The sequence below is a fragment of the Heterocephalus glaber genome, unplaced genomic scaffold (assembly GCF_053883595.1).
Source record: "Heterocephalus glaber isolate CG9 unplaced genomic scaffold, H.glaber_assembly_v1.0 deba00001564, whole genome shotgun sequence".
Classification (NCBI taxonomy): Eukaryota; Metazoa; Chordata; class Mammalia; order Rodentia; family Bathyergidae; genus Heterocephalus; species Heterocephalus glaber.
The window spans coordinates 13,848,408-13,874,674 of NW_028258351.1; the positions used below are offsets into that span (position 1 = coordinate 13,848,408).

Here is a 26,267-nt window from a genome sequence, read left to right on the forward strand (position 1 = left end):
GCAACATCTCAGCATGTTTCCAGCTGAGGAGAGTTCCTGGGATGGAATCATGCAGGCTACCTGTGTAGCCCCGAGTCTTAGGGACTGCCTCCACCCACCACAGAGCCAAGGGACCCTGATGCTGGGGGTGCAGAGCTCCTAGAAGAAAGAGTGGGTCCTGTGCTTCATCTTCTCTCTCTGTCCCCTGTTCTGTCACCCAATGATGGGAACTGGAGCCACTATAAGTCCCTAGTTCAACATCTTAGCTGGCCCTAGCACTGCTACCACCCCAGTGTTATTCTGTGTAGCCTTCCCAGCTTCCTCTCTACCCACTTCAGTGACCCTTCCACCCCACCCCACTCTCCTTCAATCCCTGCCTCACCCCAAGACCCTGGCCCCTCACTTCAGCATCCTCACACATTCCCTCTCAGAGCCACAAGCCTTTTGCCTTGTCCTACCCTCTCACTTCTTCTGTCCCCAGGGTTTCAGGTCAAAGGCTTACAGGGAAAGCCAAGTGAGAAACTGGAAAGGGTAAGGAGGGCAGGTAAGATGGCACAGGTGGCCGGGGCTGAGCTATCAGGTCTTCGGATTTTGCCAGAGGCTGGGATTCCACAGTTTTTGCATGCAATTAGTTGGCATCAAATTCAACAAATAACAAAAACAAAACACTGTGTGGGCCAACACAACTCCACCTGCAGCCTGGATTCCACCTGGGGCCGTGGTTGCTGACAGCTGCTTTCCCTGTCTGGGGTGCCCCCTGGTTCAGCATCTTCAGGTTCCCGCCCCCACTATCCAGTGCCCCTCACTGCCTCTAGACTCACTTGAGTCTCTCATTGAACAACAAAACCCTGCCTAACTGAAATCTCCCTGCAGCTATCGCCTCTCTCTCTCCTCTTCACAGGCAAACTTCTTGAAAGAGCTGTCTCCCAGCCGCAGACCCACTTCCTCTCCTCCCTCCCTTTCTTCAAGCCTTACACCTGGGAATCCACCCCTTCTCACACACAAACTCCCTGCCAGTGCCAAATCCACACTTTCCAGTTTTTGTCTTGCCTCAGCTGCCTCTGGGGGCAAAGACCCCTTGAAATCTCTTTCCCCGATTTCCTTGACACAACTCTCTTCTGGGTCTACTCCACCTTTTCTATCATGAACACCTCTTCCTCTTCTCATTTTACCCACAGCCCATGGCGAGCCACCATGCCCTGTGCATATACTGATGACTCCAAATCCATCCTGGCTCTCTCCTAATTCCAATTCCATGTCTACTGCAGGTTTCCTGCACACATCTTGTAGGGTCTCCCAGCTTCTTTCTACTGAGTAGTCACAAAATCGCCCTCTCCAAAGCCCCTCCCCCTTCCTAGGTCACCTTCTCAGGAACCACAGCCACCTTGGGCTGCCAGAAACCTGAGACTCTGCATTCTTCTCGTCCCTGGAGTCCAGTACACCAAGTCCTGTAGCTTGCACTTTGAGAACTTTCTCTGGATGATACAGCTGCCCTCTCACTAATTTGCTGTTTCCACCCTTTCCTTATTCCAACTTCTCCATCTGAGGTTTTCTGAAACTTGGCTTTAGCGACATCACTGTCAATATCTGTGACCCTTCTTTCTGGGGATACCTGTTTGCCTAGTGCCCTGGCCCTGAGCCAACCTTTACCTGCAGTCACAAGCCCCATCATATCAGCCCACATGTGCCATGATCCCCCCATCTCTAGGCCTGGGGTCATGATGTCCCCTCCACCTATGATGGTCCCCATCTGCCTGGCTAATTCCCACCTATTCGTCCAATTTTGCACAGGCCATGGGAGTTCTTCCTTTGGCCTCACCCAGAACACTTTGTTCATTCAACATGGCCTCAGAATTGTCAGTTTGCTTGTAGGTGTCTATAGGCAAGTGAGAGACTAAACAGACAAATGAACAGTGCCAGACCACATATAAAAATAGAACTCTGACCCACAATCTGCAGCAGCCAGCCATGAAAGCAGCCCATCATCTATAGTAACTAGCCCTGGAACCAGCTTGCTATCTATAAATCAGACACAAAGAAAGTCAGGCTACTATCTCTAGAAAACAATCCAGAAAGCCAAACAAAATGCTACAATAATCAATTCAAAACAGCCAGGACTTGATTAGCTTCCCTAAATTTGTCCCTGCTTCCAATTTAGGACCAAACAGAGAAAGCCAAATATGTATCCCTAATCAGTCACACTGGGTATTCTGCTTGTACTTAGCCCATCTACAACTTCCTAATGCCACCTGACTCCAACCACAGCTTACTTGAGACCATTCCTTTTTTCCATGGTAGATCTTTCTGCTCTCTGTCTCCCTTTGTCTCTGACAATATGCACCTGATGGAGGCTGACTCCTTCGATAGCCAGCTCTGAATAAACAGCATTTACCCCTTCTCATTTGGTTGATCTTCATTTATTTCCATGCATTTAACAAACCACTCTAAAGGCACAGGTTTGTGGTTGTTTGAATATGGTTTGTCCCCACCAAAACTCATGTTGAGACCTGGTCCCTGATGTGGTACTGTTGGGAGGTGGGCCCTAGTGGAAGGAGCTTGGGCCATAAAGGAGCCTCAGGAATGGATCTGTGCTTTCTTTGTGTGGGTGAGTCCTTACCCAGCAGGAAGGGATTAGTAACCAGAAAAGCAGGTCCTTATAAAGTAAGGGTGCCCCTTGTGTTCCCTCTCCTTCACATATGTCTGCTTGTCCTTCTGCCCTCTGCCACGGATTGAAACAGCCCAAGACCCCCACCAGAAGCCAAGAAGATACCACCACTGGTGCTCTTGGTCTTCTTAGCCTCTAGACCATGTATCAAAATAAACGCTTGCTGGGCGTGGTGGCACACACCTATAATCAGCATTCGGGAGGCTGAGGCAGGAGGATTGCTGCAAGTTTCAGGCCAGCCTCGCTACACAGTGAGTTCAAGGCCAGCCTGAACTATATAGGAAGACCCTGACTCAAAACAAAAAAAACAAAACAAATCCCGCTTCCTTTATAAGTTAGCCAATCTCAGGTATTGTTACAGTAACAGAAAATGGACAGAGACTGGGCTTAAAACCATGACATGACATATGACCTTGTGGCTGTGGGTCAAACAGGCTAAGCAGGACAATTCTTTTCTTATGGGGGTGTCTCATGTGGTTGCAGTCAGATGGTGGCTAAGAAGATGGGACACATGGGCCTTTCTCCCTCTCCTGTGCTTGCAGAGTTCTGCCTCTCAGTGTGGTCTCTGCCTATGTGGCCTCTGCCCATGATCTCTTTAGCAAGATAGCTGGTCTTTTGGGGGTAGGGGTAATAAGGGTAGAATCCTGGTCCTTGTTCATGATAGGTAAATGCTCTAACACCAAGGTACATCCCCATGCCACCCTGATTTTTGAGACAGGATCTCACTGTGTCTATGAGACTGGCCTTGAACTCACGATGTATCTTAGGCTGCCCTCAGATTCATAGCTCCTGCCTCAGTCTCCCAAGAGCTGAGATTTCAGGCATGTGCCACCATGGCTGGCAGTAGCTGGCCTTTATACAGGGGCTTGGCACTCCCCAAACTACAAAAGTGAGGGTGACAGCCTTCTAGAGGCTTAGGGCCAGAACTGCAGCAGCATCACTCCCACTGCATGTCACCAGTTAAATCGAGACCCAGCCCAGATTCCATGTGGACAGGAAACCTTACAAGAACATGAGGAGCAAGAGGCTTGGGGGCGTCTTTGGAAAGTGGCCAGCATCTATCTTCCTTTCCCATTGATGCTGTATTCTTGACTCTGTGCCCTCAGCATGCAGCAGGGGCTTGACCACGTTGGCGCTCAGCAATGCTGGATAACTAGCAAATGGATGGAAGGCTAGGGGAACCAGCAGATGGACAGAAGGGCTCCATGCTGACTTCCCTGCCCGAAGGCCCTGCCACCGCACTTAGTTCACATAAACACTGCTCTCTGCAGCTCAACACTCCTCTATTTTTAAACCTCTCAAGCAGTGAGTAGTGCTTAACATTTTTTGAATCAGGGACCCCTTAAGGAATCTCATGGCACCTGTAGGAGACCCCTCCCTAGGGTGGTGCCCCTCCCCGGCATCACATCACCCACAGCTCTGCAGCAGATTAAAGACAGAAGCCCTTCACAGAGTGACTGACTGGGAAATGCACTGCATGTGTTACTGGGTCTGTTACCCTCAGCATACTGCAAGGTCAGTATTACCACTTAGAGCCATTTTACAGATGAGGTTAAGGAATAACTAGAAAGCGGTAGAAAGTGGCAAGCCCAGACGCTCCCCACCGCTGCTCCATACAATTTCAGAAGGCTTGGGGGACATTCTGAGGTCCAGGTTAAGAATTCCTTCTCTAAGGGGCTGGGGACTTAGCTCAGTGGCACCTCACCTTCCTCGAAAGCGCAAGTGCAAGATCCTAAGTTCGATGGGGAGGGGGGGATTCCTTTTCTACATATTTCCAAAGTCCTTCTTCCCAATCTTTGAGTCTTCGAGGCCCTGAATACACAAGGCCCACCCCACAGTCTCCCCGGGATTTCTGGTGGCTGTCAGAACACACTACAGCTCCCTTCAGCCTGGCCACCTTGACCCTTCCCGGAAATCCCCCCTCCACTCTTTCTCTCCCGGAAAAGATCAAGGCTTCCAAGATCAAGGCTTCTTTCTCCCTGGAGCTTTCTCCAACCCTCATCTGCCTCAGACGAGTGTCTGCTTATCCCTCTCCTGCATGGGGCTCATCATCTCCTGAGGAAGTGTGAACTTCCCAGCTTAGTGGGGGTCCCCCAGGAGCAGAGACCCACCCCCTCATCTTTCTCACCCTCCCCAACAGGCACTGGCATCAGTACTTCCTGTGCATGGCTCCTCCCCAGGTTCAGTTTCTATGCTATCCTTTTGGTTCCTGAATCCTTAAACCCAATAACTGAATGGGACTCCAGAGTGGCCAGGCCACAGAGGGGCTGACTGGACCAGACAGCTTTTCTTTTTTCAGAGAAGCAGCAGCTGAAGTGCAGTTTCCCAGCTGGGCCTGGGGTCCTACCCCACCTGCTGCTCCAGCAGGATATCCAGTATCCTGCTTCTTTCTTGTGTATTCCCACAGGACACGATGTTGCATGAAATCTGTGGCTGCTTTGTTTCCCAATAAAAATAAAGACTAAAAAGAATGTACTCACATCAATAAGATGGACAGCTTTGGGGGAACATCATAGGACACAACAAATGCCAGCCTTTTGAATCCCACAGGATTCTGCTCCCCTCCTCCCAACCAGGCCACCAGTCAGCAGTGCCCAGCTCAGGCACAGAAAACAGAAATCTAGCTGGAAGGTGGTCATGAGTCCAAGGACAGAGGTGGCTGACTAGTCCTGCCCCGACTACTTCTGCCTCTGAGGCCTCACCCCAGCCCATCATGGCCAGCCTGAGAGTCAAGGTTGCTGTGTTCCGGACCCTGAGTCAAACATTTTTCATATAATGTTACATTTAGTTCTCACCACAGCCACCAAATCAACTGTTTAATAATAAAACTCCATTTTACAGATGAGAAAACCAAAGGTCCAAGAAGTAAATGACTTGTCCAGGACCACTATGTCAGCTTGTTGTCATTAGCTAATTTGAGGTAAATTTAATAAAGGGATGATTAAGAAAGACGGGGACATGTGACAGTGGTAGAGCACTTGCTGAGCATGTGAGAAGCCCTGAGTTCCATCCCCAGCACCAGAACAAACAGAAAGAAACAGGTTAGAAGAAACCACTGGTATTTCCACTACTAGGCCTGAAGGGGCAAGGAAAGGAACCGGCAATTAGAACCCAGAACAGAGCAGTGTGGAGCAGGCCCCTGGACATGAGAGACCTGGTCAGGTCTGCAGCCAGCACTGATGCTCTCTGTGCCTCTGATCGCCCGTTAGGCATCCCAGTAACAGACCCCAAAGCCAAAGGGAGGAACTCACTGGTGCCACTGGCACAGGTCAGCCTCTCAGGACTGGTGCCGGGTGGAGGGGACAAATGGAATTTCCTAGAAACAGACCCAGCCTCACCTGCCTCCAGGGGCCTCCGTATTTCCAGGAGGGAATGCCAGAGAGGCCCAGAGGATGCTGTATATATAAGCCTGGGATCCCCTACTGCTCTGAGCATTGGTATTCCCCAACCCCAAACCCTGTAGTCTAACTCCCACCCTGCTTACTACACAGTTCTGATCCCCAAATGCATTGCCCAATTCTCTGAGAAGACATGGTGTGGGAGGTTGAGGAAGTCCCCAGCAGTAGGGAGCTGTGGTTCTACAATTAACCTGAAAGCCTCTTATTAGCATCTTGGCCTAAAAGGCCCCGAACACCCACATGGAAATCAGTCTCTTCTACCCCAACTGGCGTCCAGCTCAGAGTGGAGCAAGAGTTTCAGCAAAAGATGTGGGCTGGGACTCTGCAGGCCAGAGCATCAGCAGAGAGCAAGGGAGGAGGGGATTAGGTGCCCCCCCCCCCGTGACAGGAGGCTCAAAGCGAGCTAACCTCACATCATCTCAGTGAACCCCAAGCCATTTGCAGATTTATTAAATAGAGAGCCAATTCTGACACAGTTTCTTTTAAGCGGCTCTACCTTGCAGGTGTGCTAAATTTATTTGAGATAAAGAAAACCATTACAGAGAGAGCACAATCTTCAAAGCCCACCTCTGAGACCAGAAAGAAATAAAAACAGTAGCCCGTACAAATGTGCAATTAAGTTTCCAAATACTTGGGAGCCATGAGAAACACCATCCCCACAGAGAACAGGTCTTTAAGGCAATTTTCTTGAACTCTATTCAGCACTCACTCAAATGCCTTTTAAAAATAACATATGATTTTCCTCCCTCTCCAAATGTGCCCTTGTTCTTTCTTTTCCAGGTAAGAATAAGCCGGCTCTGGAGTAAGAAATGCAGTAGCTCATTTTGATAGGGAATGATGGACTCTGTTTCCAGAAGGGCAGACAATAAAGCCAAACAAACATCCCTGTCCAGCGGTGCAGGCCTCTTGCTGAGGTATGGGGAAGCCCAGAGGGTTTTGCCCATGGGAAGAAGGTCATAGTTTGAGGCCAGGATCCTCTCTCTCCAGGTGGAGATTTTGTTCCCTGTGAGAAGGAGAAGGCTCAGTTCTGCTGTAAGATTTTCTAAGAAAGAAAGATTCTCCTCTCTGCATGAGGCTGAATGAGCTACAGAGAGGTGTAAGAGTGTTAGGGCCGCAGAGAGACAGGACGCACATCCTGGCCCTGCCATGCAGCGGCAGTGTGACTTTGGGCAGGTGGCTTAGGTTTACTGAACCTCAGGCTCCCTGACCAAACAAAGGAGATATTTCCCAGGGCTGCTGGGAGGCTGTGCAGTGCACCTGTGAAAGTACTCAGTGGGTCATGTTCCCTGAGGCCAGGTAAAAGCCACTGCAGTTAGTCAAGTCATTGCCCCAGTCCTGGGAAGGTTGCACCACTGTCCCTCAGGTCAGGGAGCCAGGGGTGACACTGCAGGGAGACAGCACAGGTCATGGTTAAAAGCCCAGGCTTTTGGATGGGATTTAGCTTTAAATCTTAACTTGTCATTTAGCATCTACGTGCCATTGACCAAAGCCCTTCACTTCTCTGACCATAAGTTTCCCCACCTGTATAATGGGAACATTAACAATATGAGATCCAAGGAGATGATCCATATAAAGTGCTTAGCTAGTGGCAGGCACAGAGTAAGTGCTTAATAAGCAGTTGTTTTGTTATTTTCATAGCCTTTTTAGATCAGCCTCCATGTGCTAAAATTTAATAATGTTTTGTTTCTTTGTATTTATTTTTGCAGTTACTTTCTATTTATGGCAAGTGATACTGAGTCTCCATTTAGAGATGTGTTATCAAGTTTCCCTTTTAAATACATTTATTTAAGCTAAAGTGGGTCAATCTACAGAAGAAAAGGGAAATGAAAAAATAGTGCAGGTGGTACACAGATGGGTGAGACATTGGAAAGGTGTGAGGCAGAGACTAAAATTTGGGGAAAACCCAGATAACCTGTATGAGAAGCCAGAAGGTAGGCCCAGGATGCTGGCCAACAACTGTGGTCCAGACCCTGGTGACCTTGGAGCCCGTCCTTCTCTACCTTTGGGGTTCTTCGACCATCTTGTCTCAGGCGAAGTCCCAGCTCCCTGAGGATGTCTTTCCCAAAATGAGGGAGCTGTAAAGAGCTGGCCAAGCCCCCTTGCCTGCCTGGGGTCTGGAGGTGACCAGAGGTACCACCAACTCGGATGTGTCGGTGGGTCTGGCCCAAGGCTGCTGGGCTGGGGACTGGGGACTGGGACCAGGGGTGGGGGTGGGATGGGTCTCTGGGGACAGAAACAAAATCCTTGTACAACTTCTAAGGAAGAGATTAGGAACAGCCAGGAAATAAAAACACCATCCTGGCTCTCATCGAGGTGTTACAACTCAGTCCCAGTTGCCTGGCAACCATGCAGGTGCGCGATAGGATGAGCGGCACTCGCTGGGAGCCAACCAGAGCCTGCAGGGTCCACCCAGGTAGGAACTGGCGCTGGGGAGCCCGCGCCAGCACCCCGCATTGCACTGGCATCTACACACTCACCTCACGACCCTCCTGCTGCTTCTCCTCCTCCCTCCTCCTAAAGGGAGGAACTAGCATTGCCTCTGTGGGTCAAGGTGGGGGCGGCTGCCAGGCTGGGCTGCGTTTAATCCCACCATGTCCCTGCCTTCTCTGCTACTTCTAGGTGTTGGTTCACTGGCTCCGAAATCAGTGGCTGAGGGCCCTGACTGGGTTCAGCCAGCCTCCCAGACCCCTACCCCACTCCAGCCCAAACCTAGCTCTTTAGAACATTACAACAATGGGGACAGGTGGAACTTCCCTAGGATCTGGGATTTCCTTTGACACATACATGCATTTTCTTTTGTCCCCAGAGAAGGTGCTAATGGGGAGGAGAGATTTGGTGGGTTCCAGCAACAGCCACCAGGCCGAAGCATCCAGGTGAATTCTGCACCATAGCTCCCAGCAGCAGCAGCCAGGAATAGCGGCTAAGAGCTCTGGCTTGAAATTAGACCTGCCTTTGGATTCTAGAGGCAACTGACTGGCTAGGTAACCTTGAACTAGTCATTTAACCTCTCCTTTTGCTCACTCGTAAAATAGGAGGAAAACAGGATCACCATGTAGGGCTGCTGTGCAGTTTAAGTGCGGTGATGCACACAGAACATTTAGCATGAAGCTTAGCTCTCAATTCATCTCAGAGAAGTAGTTCCATTGGGATGTAGACGTTGTTGCCACTGAGCACAAGTCTCAGAGTTGCTGGAGAGACCGTAAAGAGATGGCCAAGCCCCCACCCCACCCCACTTCCGGTAACCTACGCAGGCAAGGTTACCCTTGTTGGGGCCCTATAATGGAGGTGAGCCACCTGGCCTCCCATGGTGGCTGTGCCCAGCCAGCAGGTGTAGCCCTACACTTGGCTGCCACCTGGCATCATTTACAACAGTCCTAATGAAGAAGGCTGAGGGGTGGGTGGTGGCGACAGTCAAGGTTTGTGCCTAAGCACTCCAACCTCTCCTGGCCCTGCCCTTCTATCTCTCTTTATTCTCAGTGGGGTCCTCGTCAGCCTTCGCTAAGACCTCCACCTTCCCAGGACAGTTGTTGCTCTCTTGTAATTCATCAGGGACAGTCACACCACCTCCCTTTCCCATAGGAGAGAAAAGCTGCCAATGGCAGCTCTGCCCAGGGACAGCCCTCCCATTTCTATGGGGTACTTCCCTGCCCCTATGCTCACCCTCCACCCGACATCCACTTACCACCAGGCAGGCAGGGCAAGTATGAAAGTGCTCATGAAAGGACGAACATAGAGAAGAAAATCTGACTGAGGTAAACTCCAGCCAACCTTCTGGAAGGCTCCTGGGAAGCCACACAGAACCCTAGGGGCTGAGCTCCTGGGTCCTTTGTCTCACGCACCCAGGCCGGGAGGTGCCTCAAAATCTGTGTCCTCCAGAGGCCAGGTGTGGTGATGCATACCTGTAATCTTGGTACTCAGGAGGCTGAGACAGGAGGATCACCATGAGCTCCAGGCCAGTTTGGGCTACATAGTGAGTTTAAGGCCAGCCTGAACTACAAGGAAGACCTTATCTCAAAAAAAAAAAAAAAAAAAAAGATTCCTGTATTCCAAACCTACTTGTCTCAGATATATTTTCTTAAAAAGATTCATTGCAGGGGCCGGGGATTTAGCTCAGTGGTTTCGCCAACTGCTGCACAAGGGCAAGGATCTGAGTTCAATCCCTGGCACCAAAAGAAAAAAGAAATTCATTGCAGTTTCATGGAATCCCAGGCAGCCTTTGACACTGATGTTTTCGTGGGGTTTTCAGTGCAAAGCCAGAATATTCACATATGCGCAGTGGTGATGGACACTTCGTTGAGTGTCTGGGCTTTTCTCTCAGTTTCTTTACAGTTTTCTACACATTTCAAATTTCTCACGGATAACATTTATTACTTTTATAGAAGAAAATGTAAAAATAAACACTAACAAAAGATTCATTAATGGGCCCAATCCACAGCCTGTTTAAATCCTTATCTGAAGTGGAGCAGGGTTTCCCAGGGGGCTAGGACTGGCCCCTTTCCCTGGCTGCTTCCTGCAGCCACACTGGGCAGGAAGGGCAGGGAGGCACTGATGGGATAAAGTACTCCAAATGAGCCCCTTGTGGTCCCCCCTTAATGGCTGTGGTCGTAGTAGGCAACAAGAGGCCAGCAGCTTCCTGGGAGCCACCTGCCAGGCCACTGGCCGGAAACTGCCGACTTATAAGGTCTGGAAATAAAGCTGACTCTATCTTGGTAAATTCTCTTTGCTCAGCTCTGTCTTTCCAGAGGCTTTAGAGAAATGGAGGCGGTAGAGTTGTCCCTTTCTCACTCCCTACAGCTGCCTCATCACTAGCCCATCGCGACCCAGTGCACACAAGTCACTGCCTCCTGCCTGCTCCTCTTGTTTCCAGCATGAGCTGTGGCAACTGCCACTCAGGGCATCACCCTGGGAGCTCTATCCATGTGCCCGTCACTACTCTTCTCCCAGGAAGGTTTCAAACCTGCCAGAAAAGCACATTCCTCAGGATGCCCGAGAGGAAAAGGGTGTAAACTGTAAAAGGCAGGGTGGCTCTTCCAAAATAATTACACTGAGAATTTACAGATGCTGACCCCAGACTAGCACTGTGCCAAGCATTACACATGTAAAATCCCTGTGCTTCGCCAAAAACCCAGCAAGGAGGGTGTTTTTATAGGCTTGAAGCTCAAAAGGTTCAGAGGCCATCATAAGTACCCACAAGGAGAAAGTGGCAGAATAAAAGTCAGATCCACATCCTCCATCTCAGCTTCCTGTTCATGGCAACCTCTTTCTCACCATCATATCTCCAGTGCAGTGCCTGGCACAAAGGTGACACCCAACAAATACCTGATAAATGTAGACCAGAGGTAGCTCACAGCTTCTACGTTCCCTGCTCTCCATCAGAAAATGGAATTGCCAAAAGCCTGGGCCTGGACAAAGTATCATGCTCTGCTCATCTCAACAGAAGCTACAGGAAGGGGAAGTGCAACAAATATTGCGACCCTCCTTAGAGGCCCTAGCCTCTTCCTCCATGGAATAGATTTAGGAATGTGGAGGGAGAGACACAGCAACTGTTTACACTGGAGGATCGAGGAAAAGTGTGGCTCAGAAGGAGGCAAAGTGGAAGCTGGGGCAGGAATGGGCGTGTGACAATGGCAGACAGGTCACTGTTTACCTGTGTGCTGTGTCTCCCTTTGCTGTGAACTCCTTCAGGGGCAGGGATGCCAGTTCTATCTCAAGCACCCAGCAGGCAGGCAGCAACTGGGCAAACACCTCCGGGGGCAACAGGTCCTGGGAGGCCATTTCATGGGTGAGCTATGCTGAGACCACACATATTTTCCAGAGAATTATCTCACTTGCCCAGTAGTGTCACCAGTAAAGGTTGATTTATAGCGATACTGACAAGACATATTCTGTCCTTCCCAAAGCCCTGCACCTAGCTCAGTATTCATGACTTGTACTTTTTCATAAAAGAGGGTCCACCAAAAAAATCGAACAAACTTTAGGCTCTACAAAATCTGGATCTGGACAGAAATGCCAAACTTGGAAACTCCTTCCACCAAGGAAAGGACCATACCCTGCCTCAGACTGGCACAGGTAAGCTGGCTTTCCCAGGCAGAAGAGCAAGAACTGGGCTAGAATAAGGGCTGACAGGAGTTCTAAAGTCAAGGAAACTTCCAGATCACATGTCAGGGCCATGTATACACTAAATGCAGGTTCCAGGGAATAAACAGTACATTTCCCCCCAGACATACCATTCGGCCACAATATTAGCATCCAAAAACTTCTTAATTTTTTTGAATGAGGGATCCTTTTGAAAATCTGATGAAGGCCCCAAATCTTTCTTCCCTAAAATGCATCTGTACACTGAGAAGTCGCTATTGTTCTAGGGTGCTATGGATACCTGAGGCCCATCTGGTGGCCTTGGGGCAGTCCCAGAAAACAGGGTCAAGCCCCTGGCATGGAGGCACCATGATGTGGCAGCCATGAGTGACAGTCAGGGGACGGCTCCCTCTCAACTCTAAAGGCCCTTCCCTTCCCCAGACCTCAACTGGGCTTTGCAGGAGATGTTCTCTAAATTCCTTCCAAATGCCAGAATTCTGATTATTTCTGTGACTTTCATCTCTTGCAGGTCAGAGCACTGCCCCAAGGCCTTTGGGATAAACAGAAAAAGGGGAACTCACTTACTTCAAACCCCCATTAGATACAGCAAACATTTGTTACACATTGGTATTCAATTCTCCCAGTGGCCCTGTGGGGCAAATATTCTTTGTTCCCTTTTACAGATCAAGAAACTCTCCTGCCAGGGGAAGGAACTTTCCTGAAGGTGCATGGTAAGCAGTGGGACTTGGATTTGAACCTAGGTCTGCTGGACTATACAAGCCAGAGCCCTTATCATCAAGGGGCTCCTTCCCCATGCACACCTGCACCAACATCCTTAGTCCCTCCTTCTTTGCACACCCACAGTCAAATCTGCCCCCACCTCCTGTACCTTTTGGCCTCAAGTCACCTACCTCCCACTCTCTGTGTCCAGGACCTGCTAGCCACTTGCCAGATGGGAAATTCAGACCTTATTTTCATCTATCTAGATGGAATCCTACTGAATCCAGCCCCTCCTGGGGCCGCTGCTTCATCGGGGGACAATTAATGGCTGTAGTTGATTATTGAACATTTATGCACAGAGCTGCATAAGCCCAGTTTGCATTTCCAGCTTAAAAGCCCAGATTAATCACCCTGGGCTGGTTCTGTCACACACAGGGATATATTTTCTTCTTGGAATTTACAAGTAGTTCCATCTGAGAAATAAACAACCAGAGATAAAAATTACATTGTCACAGTGCAGGTGTGATAGATGTAGGAAGCAAGCCGTTGTGGTCGCTGAGGAGGAGCTCCGCAGACAGAATCTACCAAATGAGACCTGGAGGAGCCCCAGGTTAGAAGAATGAGATGGTGATGGGATCTCCACACACAGGAAACGTGGAATCTCTGCAATTTACATTTCATCACTATAAATCATAGGGTTCCCATACCAGCCTCTGGGAGCGAGGGTGAGAGGTTGATTGGCAGGAGAGCTCCTCAGACTGCCCTGCCTCTCAGTGGCAGCCTCAGGAACTCTGGTCTGCCAGGACAATAATATATCCCCAGCTACGAGCATGGAGGAAGTCACTTGACTATAACCTTGACAGCTCCATCTCTACTGAGACATCAATGACTTGTCTCTACTACTACTAGCTGATGGGAGCTGAGCCTACCTGTGGAAGAAAGCCAGCTTAGAGAAGGCTACTGGAAGACCAGGTATAATAATAATAATAATAATAATAATAACAACAACAACAATAAAAAACAACTTACTGAGTACTTACTAAGTGATGAGCACTCTGAAGGACTTAATGAGGATTATTTTATATTAATCCTTATGACAACCCTATAAAGAAGACTCTGTATTACCTGTACTTTATAGATAACAAAACTGAAGCTCAGAAAGTTTCAGTGACTTGCCCAAAGTCCCTGCATTAGATTGAATGGTGACTCCCACAAAGCCATGCCCACATCCAAATCTCTGGAACCTGCAAATGTGACCTTATTTAGAAAAAATGTCTTTGCAGACATAGTTAAGGATCTTGAGATGAGATCATCCTGAGTTACCCAAATGGGCCCTAAATTTAATGGAAAGTGTCCTTATAAAAGACAGAAGAGAGGGCTGGGGATTTAGCTCAGTGGTTCCGCCGCCTGCCTGGCAAGCACAAGGTCCTGAGTTCGATCCCCAGTACCAAAAAAAAAAAAAAAAAAAGACAGAAGAGGGGAAGGCAGAGAAGCCTCATGAAGACAGAGACAGAGATTGGAGTGATGCAGCCACAAAGAACGTGGCAGCTACCAGAAGCTGGAAAAGGCAAAAATAGATTGTTAACCAGAGTCTTCAGAGGGTTCACAGCCCTGCTGACATCTTTATTTCAGATTTCTGGCCTCTAGAACTGTGAGAGAATAAATTTCTGTGGTTTTAAGCCACTGAGTTTGTGGTAATTTACAATAGTCCTAAGAAACTACCACAACTCCACAGCTAACAAATGCAGAGCCAGGATTCAGATCCGGCAGGCTGACCCCAGACTCAGGCTCTGCGTGCCAGGTGATGCAACCAGCCCAGAGGCTTCAGTTCCCATCCTGGTGCCACTGTAACTTTGCTGTGTGACCTTGAAGAAGTCACCAAGCCCTGGCTTTCTTAGCTGCAAAATGAGGGGGCTAGACAAAGTAACTCAAGGGCTGCCATACCAAACAAGAGGGGCAAATTTGGATCTGAGTAACACAGTCTGGATGGAAAAGGAAACGAAAAGCTTAACAAGATTCCTGCAGACTACAGCTTGTGTGGAGCTTTGCCCACCTGGAACACATTCCTCTCACCACCCTGCTTTCCCTTGGGAGAACTGGTCCCCCAACTCTCCACCATGTGCTCAGATGGAGTGGCTCCCGGTCCACACCTTCAGGGTGGGCTTGTACCCAATCACACACACTTCAGGCCTCTGGCTGTTTCAAGGGCAAACATCAGCTGTTTGAACGCAAACGACTTTGATTCAACCTGTTGGGGGAAGAATTCTTTCTGGAAGAAGATGGCAACCTGGGGCTGTCAGGTGCTTCCAGAACTCAGGGAAAGGAAGCCAAGATGCCAAGAGAGAAGAACCAAGTCCTAGTGATGCTGTGTGATCAAATTGTACCTGAAGTTCAATCTTACTTTCATAAGCCTATGAGATTCCTTTTTTTGTTTTGTTTTGGGTTTTTAGTACCAGGGATTGAACTCGGGACCTTGTGCTTGCGAGGCAGACACTGGAACCACTGAGCTAAATCCCCGGCCCGTGAGATTCCTTTTTTATTTCAATAGTTTGGGTTTCCCATTTTGTGTCCCAATCCTCAGGTCACCAGGCATAGCCATTTCTAAGGGTCCTGCTAGCTATGAAGCCATGTAATTTCAGAACAGAAAATCAGACACATCTGCACATATGTGCTTTCTGTGGCTCTCCTGACCTCTCTGATCAGAGATCATTAAGAGTCCAGTGCTTAAACACCTCCCTCAAGAGGCAGCTACATCGTCACTGTGTCCTCCGTACCAGGAGTGCACCCAGAACTCCGCTTGGTGTCATTAAATATTTACTGAGTGAATGAACAAATGCTGGGTGCTGTTGGCACCTAAACTTGGGGCCTGACCTCATCTGGTGGGCTCAGACCACCTCCTGAGGAAGTATTATCTAAATAGAGCTCTAAAGGAAGAGAAAGAATTACTTCAGGTGAGGGAATCTTCCAGGTAGCACAGTCTGCATATTGAGGACCTGAGTGTGCAGGGAAACTAGCACACATGAAGAAAAGAAGGTAAATCATTCAGCCAGAGGGGAGGTGCGATGAGGTGGGTTGGAGGCTAGGCAGGGGCCAGATCACCAGAGGTCTTGAAACCCCTGTTAAAAACAGGACTTACAGGGCCGGGGATTTAGCTCAGTGGTTCCGCTGCCTGCCCTGCAAGCAGAAAGACCTGAGTTCGATCCCCGGTACCAAAAGAAAAAAAAACAAATACAAAAAAACCCCAGGACTTATATATAAGAACCAAGATACATCATGTAAAAGTACAAGATCCCAGTGATGAGTGTAACTGTATGTATACCTAAAATGTACCAATAAACTTAGTGGGGAAAATAAATAGGACTTCTATTCTAAGACCTGTGAGAAGCCCTGAAAGATTGTAAGCCGTCAAAGGGTTATGATCAGATCCTGTTCCCTAGCATCCTCTAACTGCAGTGAGGACACCAGAGGCAAGAGAAGAATCTAGAACGCCAATTAGGAGGCTACTGCAATGTTCCAACCAAGAGATGAGGGACTCTGGTCCCAGCTGGTGACAGCAGAGGAAATGAAGAGAAGGGGATGGGTTCAGTGATGGGCAGGAGATGGACTCTATTGGTGGATGATGACGAGGGAGAGAATGATTCAGTGGGTGCTCAGCATACAGAGGACCGGATTCCTCACCGTCCTAGATTTGGACACTTCTATTAATGTGGTCAAAAATTATAGATGCTTTTTTTTGGAAGGCACATCAAACTTTCTGACTCACTGTGCTTGCAGGCAAATGCTTCCTCATCATAATAACCCTTACTGGGACAAGAAGTCTCTCCTGCAAGCAAGCTGGAAGAGTCTTGGAGCCCATGCCAAGTGGCTGGATCACAGCCTCAAGAACAGTGCTGCCGGGGCATGGCACACCGAGGCCAGAGAATCCTGGGGAAATTCATTTCAAGAACAAGACAGTCATGGGCAAGGGACACACACTCTCTCCTTCTTCCAGGACATAAAACAACAAAATAAGAGCTTACTGGTACAGTGCTTAGCATGCACAAGGTCCTGGGTTCCATCCCCGGCAAAAAACAAAAAGCAAAAGAAAACAAAAACTACTAAATGGTGTTTTTCACCCATGGGAAACACATACAACAGGCAACCTACCACCACACTTGGTGGAGAAGTCTACCTTTTATATGTGCATTTGAAAGCTCTTCTAATAAAAACCAACTGACTAATGTAAAACAAAAGACACAAAAGTTTTGGAGCCCACTCCAGAGGCTCTTCTGAGTCAGGCTCCTTCCAATGCTGGGCCTTTCTGTCTGTCACACTGCTGATCTGTTCTGCTGCTTGCTAACATCCCTCTGAGCTGGGTCTCCAGGAGAGGAGAGTGTGTGTGCTCAGCCCCACACCCGCCTCCTCCCGGGCCATGTAGGGCTCCCCCCTTGTGCCATGCAGCCACATGGGAGGCGCGGTCTGCACTGCACGCAGGGGAAAAGCCCCTCTCTAGATTCAGAGGGAGCCAAGCTACAAGGGATTTGGATGTCCAACCTTGGCCAATTAGTACCTTGCTCAGTGTAACCAACTGAGTCACAGATTCAATTCGATTCAGCAAACATTTATCGAGCATCTCAGTGCCAGCTGATTGCTGTCTATTCTGTAAGTGCAGTGAAGCTCAGCCTTCTCGCCAGATTAGAGTTGTTTGTATTTCAAGGCAGAAAGGTAGGTTTTGAGTACCTGTAAGAGGTGGTAATGGATGCCTTGAGGAGGGGGCATGGGCTGCGGTGGAGAGAGAGGAGCTGAGGAGGGACCTGTGAGTCCAGGTGCAGGACCCAGCTGGAGACAGGGAAGGAAAAGAAGACTGAAAAGCCTGATAAAGACTGGGGATTTGGGTTTTTTAACCCCCACCACTTTCTTTTTAATCAGAAAGATAATGCATGCACATAGTAGAAACATTTTTTCTCAAAGAATACAAAAGGATATCCAATGAAAAGTAAGTTTCCTTTCCTCTCTCAGACCTCCAGTCCCCAGTGTCTTTCTTCAGAGGCATCCCACTGTTAATAGTTTCTTTAGTGTCTTTCCAGAAAATTTCTATCACGTACAAGTAAATCTTTCTTTTAAAAACCCAAATGGTATCACAGTGTATTACCACTGCTTTTTCACTTAGCAATACATCTTGGCATCCAGCCCATATCAGCATAGATTCGCCCATTCCTTGGAGTGCAGAATCCCATTGCATGAGGGTGTTGTATTCTACTAAACTGGTCCCCTACTGATAGACATTTAGGTTATATCCTGTTGCTGCTATTTTAAGCAATGATACCGTGCATGCTCATATTATATGCATTTCTGCCCACAGGTGCAACCATAAATTCCATAAAGTAAGTTCCTGGAAGTGGAACTGCTATATTTTGAAAGCTGCAACTGTGCTTGTGGCTGAGAAAGTCCCCTTGGAGCTGTGTCTCCAGTACAGGAAATGGTGTGCAGCAAGCCCCACACCCACCCTTCTTCCTTGTGTATTCAGGCTCCCTGTTCTCTCACGATGACGACAAAGCCATACTAGAGCAAGAGTCTGGACTGCATGCAAGGAGAGTTCTTTTCCCTGTGTGGTTGGGGGACCCAACTGGGAGCTAAGATTATCTAAACACCCCCCCCCGCCGCCCGAGTTGGGGGCTAAGAGGATGTAGAAGGACCAAAGCTTAATGATACACCATACCTGGCCCATGACAAGTGCTCCATCAGGACAGGCTCTTGGTATCATTATTGTTGCTGTTATGATCCAGAGGGAGCCCTGTCTTGCCAGTGCCCCAGAAAGCTCTCAGGGTTGGTCTGTCCAAAAGCCCAGTTGATCCAAAGGCACTGAACTAGGAGCCTGCTCAGCTCTTGGAGCTGGACAAGAGCTGAGACAGGCAGTTCTGACTTACAACTGCTTGACATCTGGAACTCCCAGGCCTTTTCCAGCACCTAATAAACACCATTCTTCATGCCCTGCCATCATCACCCACGCATCCCTCCATGCCTGCTGACAGTGGCTGCCTCTGCACACAGTCAGCATTTCACCCTGACATGTGACTTCTTTATGATCTTTTTTTCTTAATGAAGTCACCATGACATAATGAAACTACTGCTGTGCATTACTGGAGGTGGAGATGAGTGGGATGGGTATATCAAAACTTAAACATCAAAAAATAAAACAGCCAGGTGTGGTGGCACATGCCTATAATCCCAGCACTTGGGAGACTGAGGCAGGAGGATTGCTTTAAATTTGAGGCCAGCCTGCTTGACATTGTGAGTTCGAGGTCAGCCTGAACTACAGAGAAAGACTGTTTTAAACCTCCTCCCTCATCAAATAGCCTTGATTTTGGAGTCCAGTCAAACCTGGGTTCAAATCTTGACCTTGACAGTTAGAAGCTATGTGGCTTTAGGAAGTCATTTAACTTCTTGAGCCTTAATTTCATTATCTGTGAAATGGGCTAAGAGGTTGTTCTAATAGGATTATTGTGAGGAGTAGGCAAGATAACAGATTATTTATGAATTTCTTTTATAGATTGGCTTTATTCCAAAAATGACTTCAGCCATTTGCGATAATGTATGTAAAGTGCCTGGCACATAGTATTGGCTCAATAAAATATCAATTCCCTTCCCCTACCCTTCTATCAGAATGCTCATTTCATACTCCCACCCCCCAAATGCTGCCATTACTTAAAACACTTCTGGAACTTCCTTGTGAGGACTGGCTCAATTCTTTAGGGTCCTATCGTGTTCTGAATTTTAAAAATCCCAACAACAAAAACAAATCACATTCTGCAAATTGCTCACTCCTTTATTCACAACACACAGCTTCAAATTACTTTTGGCCTTTTCCAAAAAATCAAACCCACCCTCAAAGGTCAAGGATTCACCACTGCCAAGGCCATTAAGAGGAAAATGCTGAGAGATCTGAAGCAATTTTGCAAGAACTTGTCAACTCTTTTGAGCAAGCAGGGCAGAGCCAAAGCAAAACACATCCCCACCCCATCTTTAGACTGCTTACACTCACCCCCTTTGCAAGTCTCTGGGGCCAGTTCCCAGTCTCTGGGATAAAAGCAGATTTTGCTGCCTCTGGAAAGTGTGTGCTTGGGTGGAATTCACAGACACTGCAGAGGAGGATAAGGTGCTGAGAGGAAAGTCATGGTAGGGTTCAAGAGGTGAAGTAGGCTTCCCTTCTTTCTCTTATGGGGATGGCGAGAAAGGAGCCCAGGGACTTGGGGCCAGAGGTGGTAAGCCTTGGGGAGCAGAGTAGTGTCTCCCTTGTGGCTGCTTTGTTTGAAATGGGGTCTCACTATATTGCACAAGCCAGTCTTGAACTCCCAGGCTCAAGTAATCCTCATGTCTCAGCCTCCCAAGTGGTCCTGAGCCCACTTTGTAACATGAGACCTACCTATTCTCCTAGCCAGAGATCCACTTCCAAGGGCAAAAGCGGGGTATTTACAGCCTATGGCTTGAATATCTTCAGCCTCATGTCTAGATAGTCTCAGGTCAGACTATGCCACAGGGCCCATGCCACCCTCCCCCAGCCAATGGAACCCCCTGCCCCTCAACCTAGCCTCAAAGAAAGCCAAGGGCTGTGAGGCCAAGTAAAAAGACCCCCGACTCCAGTCAGCCAGGCTGGATTCCGATTCCAGCTCACCAACTGCCTGGCCAGGTGACCTCAGACAACACAAATAGATCCTGCTCCCTCCCACCTCCAAGCCTCAGTGCCCTTTCTAAGAAAGGGAGTACACAATACCTACCTGGGTTGGGGAGGGAAGGTTGGAAAAGATGCTTAGAAAGATTAAATGAGATGATGGAGGCTCCCCAAGGATGATGGCAGCAAATATTCCCCAGTCCCTTGGGGGTAAGTTCCATGGTCTGCAGCAGGTGGTTCCTCTACTCTTGAAGGAGGCCTGGGATCTGCTCTGAGCCCACAGAGATGGAGGGAGCCCTGGAAGACCCAGCAGAGGCTAAGCTCTCACTGAGGAAGTGGGTATGGGGAGGGAACACCCACTTTCTTTCCTTTCCTTTCCCTTCTTCCTTTCTTCCCTCCAGCACTGGATTTAGAACCCAGGGCATGCTGGGCAAGCATTCTACCACGAGCTACTTTGCTAGTCATTTCTTCAAATTTTATTTTAAAATTTTATCTTGAGACAAGGTCTTACTAAATTGCCCAGGCTGGTCTTGAACTTTCAATCAGCCTCCTGATTAGCTGGGATTACAGGTGTTGCACCACTGTGCCCTCCTAGCTCTCATTCTCGTTGTAGGCTCATGTCACACACAAGGGGGCTGACTCTTATCACTGCAAGTCCCACTTGCCGGAAGGAAGTAAAGAACAATGGTATGCCTGGCACTCTGTGTCTTATCACCTCTCTCAGATGCTTGCTGTAAGATCTATAGCTAGTTAAAGATAAAGTCCTTATCCTCTTGGTAATTGGTTCAAATCTGTTGACCTTAGAAGTGAGTCTACTGTATAACTGTATAAGAAACAACCTATATGCCAAGCAACTTGTGCAGTTAACTAGCTGTTGGTCAAGCAACTGAACAAGGCACATTAACCCAACTTTCATAGAATGCCTCCTCCTGATAGGCCGTAGAGCAACATCTCCTTCATTGGGCTAAAACATTTGCTGGGTCAACAGGCCTGCCTGAATCCTATTAGTCGGGTGAAGATAACATGAGCGTAGATTCCTTGGAGAGGCAGAGGGAGGGCTGAGATTGTGACAAAAGAGTCCCTGGAACCTGCCCTGCCTGCCCTGTGCTGCCTCAGGCAGCCTGGCAGGACCAACAGCTGAGTTCTGAGTGCTGGCAGAGGAGGAAGAAGGTGATTTTCCTGGTCCTCTTGTGATCTGCCTTCCATTTGCCTTTTGGTGTTTCTTTCCTCACTCAGCCTTCTCCCAGGGAAGCTGGAGTTGGCCTCATTGAACCCATCTCCGAGGCTGGGCCACCACTATTTCCATGTGAGAGCTCATGTTTGGTCCTACTGTTTGTTGCCAGTGTCTGAAATGGCCTAGAAACTGGTAAAGACAGCAGATACAAGGGGATGGCAGGAAATTTTTGACCAGTATATGGGGAAACAGCAGCACTCCCCACCTCCCTTTGGCACCCGAAGTATCCCCCTGGATGGCTGGCTGCTGGGCAAGAGTTCCTCCTGGCCCCCAGAGGGGCAACCAGCCACCTCCTGCTTTTCTATGCTCTATTAATAAACCTCATCTGAGACCCCTCTGAGTCCCCTCCATGGGGCTTGATCCATACTGCTTTGCCTTATCAGCCTTGTTTTTCATGAGCACTTAAATTCATGAGAAACGGGGAAAAAGTGAAATCAGATAGAAATGCAGGTCTGTTTGCTGTTTTCTCCAATGAAATGGTTCTGGGTAAACAGCAGACGCCTTTGATGAAATCCCAGCAGGCTTAAACAATAAAGCTGGTTACAAACTCAATCTGGCGGAGATATCAGATCTGAAATTGTTTCAAAAAACATGTCAACATTTTCTAATGCTCCTAAAAAAAAAAAAAAAAAAAAAAGTCTTCCTGGGCTGCCCACTGTGGAGTCTGGGTCGGGGAGAGAGGACAGAAGCAATCCCAGGTGTTGGTCTTTGCTCAGACCCCCAGGGACTTTGTGCATGAGGGGCCCGGGACCAGGCAGTTCCCAGCTGCTGGGGGGCCCTGCAGCTGTAGGAGCCTAAATGGCCACTTCACGGTCATTGCCCAAGGCAGGCAGGACAGCAGCCTCTCTCGGGTACAGCACTGCATCATCTCCTCACCACCCTGGCCTCCCTGCCTCCACCCTTAACTCCCTACCTTCCTCCACACTGCAGACTCGGAAGCTTTTAAGGACGTAAATCAGATCATGTCATCCCTTTGCTTAAAACCTCTCATGGCATCACATAGCACTTAGAATAAAATTCAAACTCCTCCCTTGGTCTATGAGATGCTAAGGGACCTATCACTGCCTCCTTGCCCACCACTCACCTACACTCCACCTCTCTGGCCCTTCTTCCCAATCCTAGAGCACACCAATTTCTTTCCTGCCTCTGGCCCTTTGCATGTGCTGTAAAATTTGCTAGTAGTGATTTTATCCCAATCTACTATCACCGGCTACTTCCCTGACCACCTTAGCTACTGTTGTCCTCTCCCCAGCCAAGCACAATATTACAGTTTTATTCTCTACACTAAATTCAACCAGCTGAAATCACCTTTTGTGTTTACTTATTAACTGTTTGTCTCCTTTGGAATTCAATCTGTCTGCAGTCTGGCTGGCTGCCCATGCCTGCCTGGCATAGCACACAGTGGGTACTCAGTGGTTGTCCGCTGCGTGAATGAGTGAGCAGCAGAAGATGTCATCACCTCCTCTAGGGCCCCTGCAGGGCAATGCCCGGGAGCCCTGGACTACAGGGCCTAAGGAATACTTACCAGCCTCTCTGTAGAAGCCTCCCAAGCTGGCCCAGCCCCACTTAGCGCCACCCAAGGCCCTTACAGGCTTCAGGCACCTAGGCCTTGGAGGTCGGGTCTGGCCAGGAGCTCAGGCATAAATCAGGGCCAAGACGTCCCCACGGCTGTCTTCTTCTTCTGGCCGCCCCACCACCACCACCACAGCTGCTCACAGTCAGCCTTTTAAAAGGGAGGAGGGCAGAGGCGGGCCAGTGAGGAGAGCGCGCCTCCCAGGCCTTGTTGGAAAAGCGAGAGCACAGGTGTGCTCCGGTAGGCTTCGGGGGCCAGAGAGCCTGCGGTGGTTGGCGATGCCACCCCCAGGGCGCAGGCCGCCCCTGGGCTCCATCGATCCCTGCAACTCCCGGCCTCGTTACAGAGGAGAGCAGCCGGGTCTGGCAGAGGAGCCAGACGGCTGCGGAGGGGGCGGGGAGGCCTCCTTGGCTCCCTGGCCCGGATTAAATATTTACTATGTTTTGTTTGGCCTTTGGGGGAGGGGCGGGAAGGGCTGTCGCATCGATCCGGAGCTTGGGGCGAGGCCCGTCGGCCCAGAGGCGAGGGCGGTGCCCAAGCCTGGAGCCCCGGAGCCTTCTGCAGGCGGCTGAGGCCGAGAGCGTCCCCCTAGCGCCCGGCCGCTCCCGGGGGGCACTGATCCTCCCGAGCTGCTGACAGATCTGGGTTGCTGCGCTGCTGGGTGCGGGGAGCGGCGGCCCGCGCTGTAATCGCTTCCTGGCGCCCGAGCTCTGCGGGGGAGAGGGGGGCAGTGGCGAGCACTCGGCCGCGCCCAGCCCCAGACGCCCACCCCGCCGAGCGGAGTCCTCTCTCCGCCCGACCGGGACCGAGCTAGGTCCAGCTCTCCGGGTCTGCTAAGCCTAAACCACAGCACAAGTCTGATCTCATTTGATCACAACAGCAGCCTGAAGGGGACCTCACTTTCCCCATTTTACAGATGTGAAATGAGGCAGAGACTGATAGCTGTGGGGCCAGGTTGGGAACTCAGACTGGCCTCAAGTGTGAGACTTCTTGGCTAGGTCACCCCTCCCTAGAGAAAAGGGAGTGCTCTGTCTCCACAATGACCCCAGGGGTTCTTGGAGGGCTCTAAAAAACGCCATTGAGTGGGCATCCAGGTAGGATGCTGAGAACCTTTGCACTCCCTCTGACACGGGCAACTCTTGGCCAGACAGTTAATATCAGAACAGGACAGGCACAAAGTGTGGCCATCCCTTTCCTCCCCTGTACACTATGCACGCTAAGCCACACACAGTGGTGATGTCCTCAACACTCATTCTCGTGGATGTACTTCCACCCTTGGGAGCTGCTCACGGAACACCCTTCACAATAGAGCCATACACATACTTGCTATCCCCGACCCCAACTCAGAACATACACATGTGGTACTGCAGACATGAACTAATAAAATGCACGTGTGTACATATTCTCACACCCATGAACATGTTATCTCATATCCCCTGTGTGCCTCCCAATGTAAATACAGTCAGAGGTGCCTGTCTCTATACTTGTGCACACATATGTGGGCACACAACAGTTGGCCCACTGCCCTGCACATGTTGGTGTTGGTGTACACATAAGCACACAGAACTCTGTCCCCTTCATCCATTTCCTGCACACATGCTCACACAGGCACACACATGCACTGAAGTGTGCACCTCTCCCCATCCCTATACATGTGTGTCTACACACACACACACGTACACTCAGACACACTTAGGAGCACTGACTGCAGGCGGCTGGGGAAGAGCTGCAGCCTCCAGCCCTGCTCCTATTTAAAGAGAAGCATTGCTGGAAAAGGAACAAAAGCAAAGCCAGCTATAAATAGCCACCTCCCTCCCCGCTTTCTCTGCCCTCCGGCCTCCCTGCCCTGCCTCTCCTCTTCTCTCCTGCCAAGGGCCCAGAGCAGCCCAGGCAAGCCTGGGGGGTGGGCATCAGGGCCGGGAATCCACGTGGCCAACCACTGAGCACTGGAGCCAACCAGGGTCTCCAGGCCCCGATGGGTACAGGGACACAGAACTGGCCACCTGGAGCCAGCCCTGTGTGCATGTGCCCAGCACAGAGGGAGGGAGCCGCCTGGGCCAGAGCTGCTGTCTCAGCAGAACAGCAAGCCTGGCAGCTGTGAGTACAGGAAGGCAGGTCTGTCCGACAAGCAGCAGCCACCACTGCCCGGGTGCTATCTCTCCAGCCAGGCCAAGCCTTTCCATGTGGTTCCTGGATAGTTCTGAGAGCCCAGAGCCAGGAACACTGGGTGCCCTAACAAGAGCATTGTGGGACAGAAGAAAAGGTGCTAGACCAAAGGGCAGAGGGAACCAAGTCCTGCTTTGGGTTCCAGTTCTCTCACCTATGGGTTCCCACAGCATTGGGCCAGGTCCTAACCCCATCACTAAGCCTCTAGTTCAACCCTTTCTTCAAGGGATGTTGGGAATGATGCACAAAAAATGGTTGTGAGCTGAGTGTGTGGTGGGGATTGCCTATAATCCCAAGATAATTACAAATTGGAGCCCAATGTAGGTAACTAAGTGACTTTGTGAGACTCTGTCTCAAAATAAAAAAATAAAGAAGGGTTGAAGATATGTCAGGTCAGTGCAAAGGTCCTAGCCTCCGACCTCAAGTACCACCAAAAGAAAAATGGTTGTGCCTGGCAGGCCCTTCCTTGGGAACTATGGAGTGCCATGGGATGGGAGAGACAAGCTGCCCTCTGTGCTGGAGAAGTCCATAAAAACAAAAATAATTTTTATTTCATTTATTCTGTATTCACCAGGTGCTAGGTAATGGACTATCTTTACCTTATTTGATCCTCTGTGCAGTGGGTAGTATTTATAGTCCCATTTCACAGATGAAGAACCTGAGACTCAAATGCTTGCTCCAAGGTCACACTCTCCCTGAAAGTGCAAAACCAGGTTGCAAAGTGGAGCCAAGACTGAGACCAAAGCCCTCATTCCCGTGTCCAGTACTACTGAGGGGTGGGGGACCCTGATTCTCAGCCCCTCCTCGGT

The 26,267-nt window shown here is 49.6% G+C and overlaps 1 protein-coding gene across 3 annotated transcripts in view; it reads right to left on the minus strand.

Moving 5' to 3' along the window:
• Rtn4rl1 (reticulon 4 receptor like 1) overlaps positions 1 to 26,267 on the minus strand; it is a 68,533-nt gene that overhangs the window by 22,560 nt on the left and 19,706 nt on the right. Inside the window, exon 1 of one of the 3 annotated variants that reach the window (XM_087191980.1) lies at positions 23,245 to 23,694. The exons of the other annotated variants lie outside the window; for them this stretch is intronic. The gene's annotated coding sequence lies outside the window, so the exon portion shown is untranslated. Of the gene's footprint in view, positions 1 to 23,244; positions 23,695 to 26,267 lie in introns of those variants that run through there. 3 annotated transcript variants of the gene reach the window in all.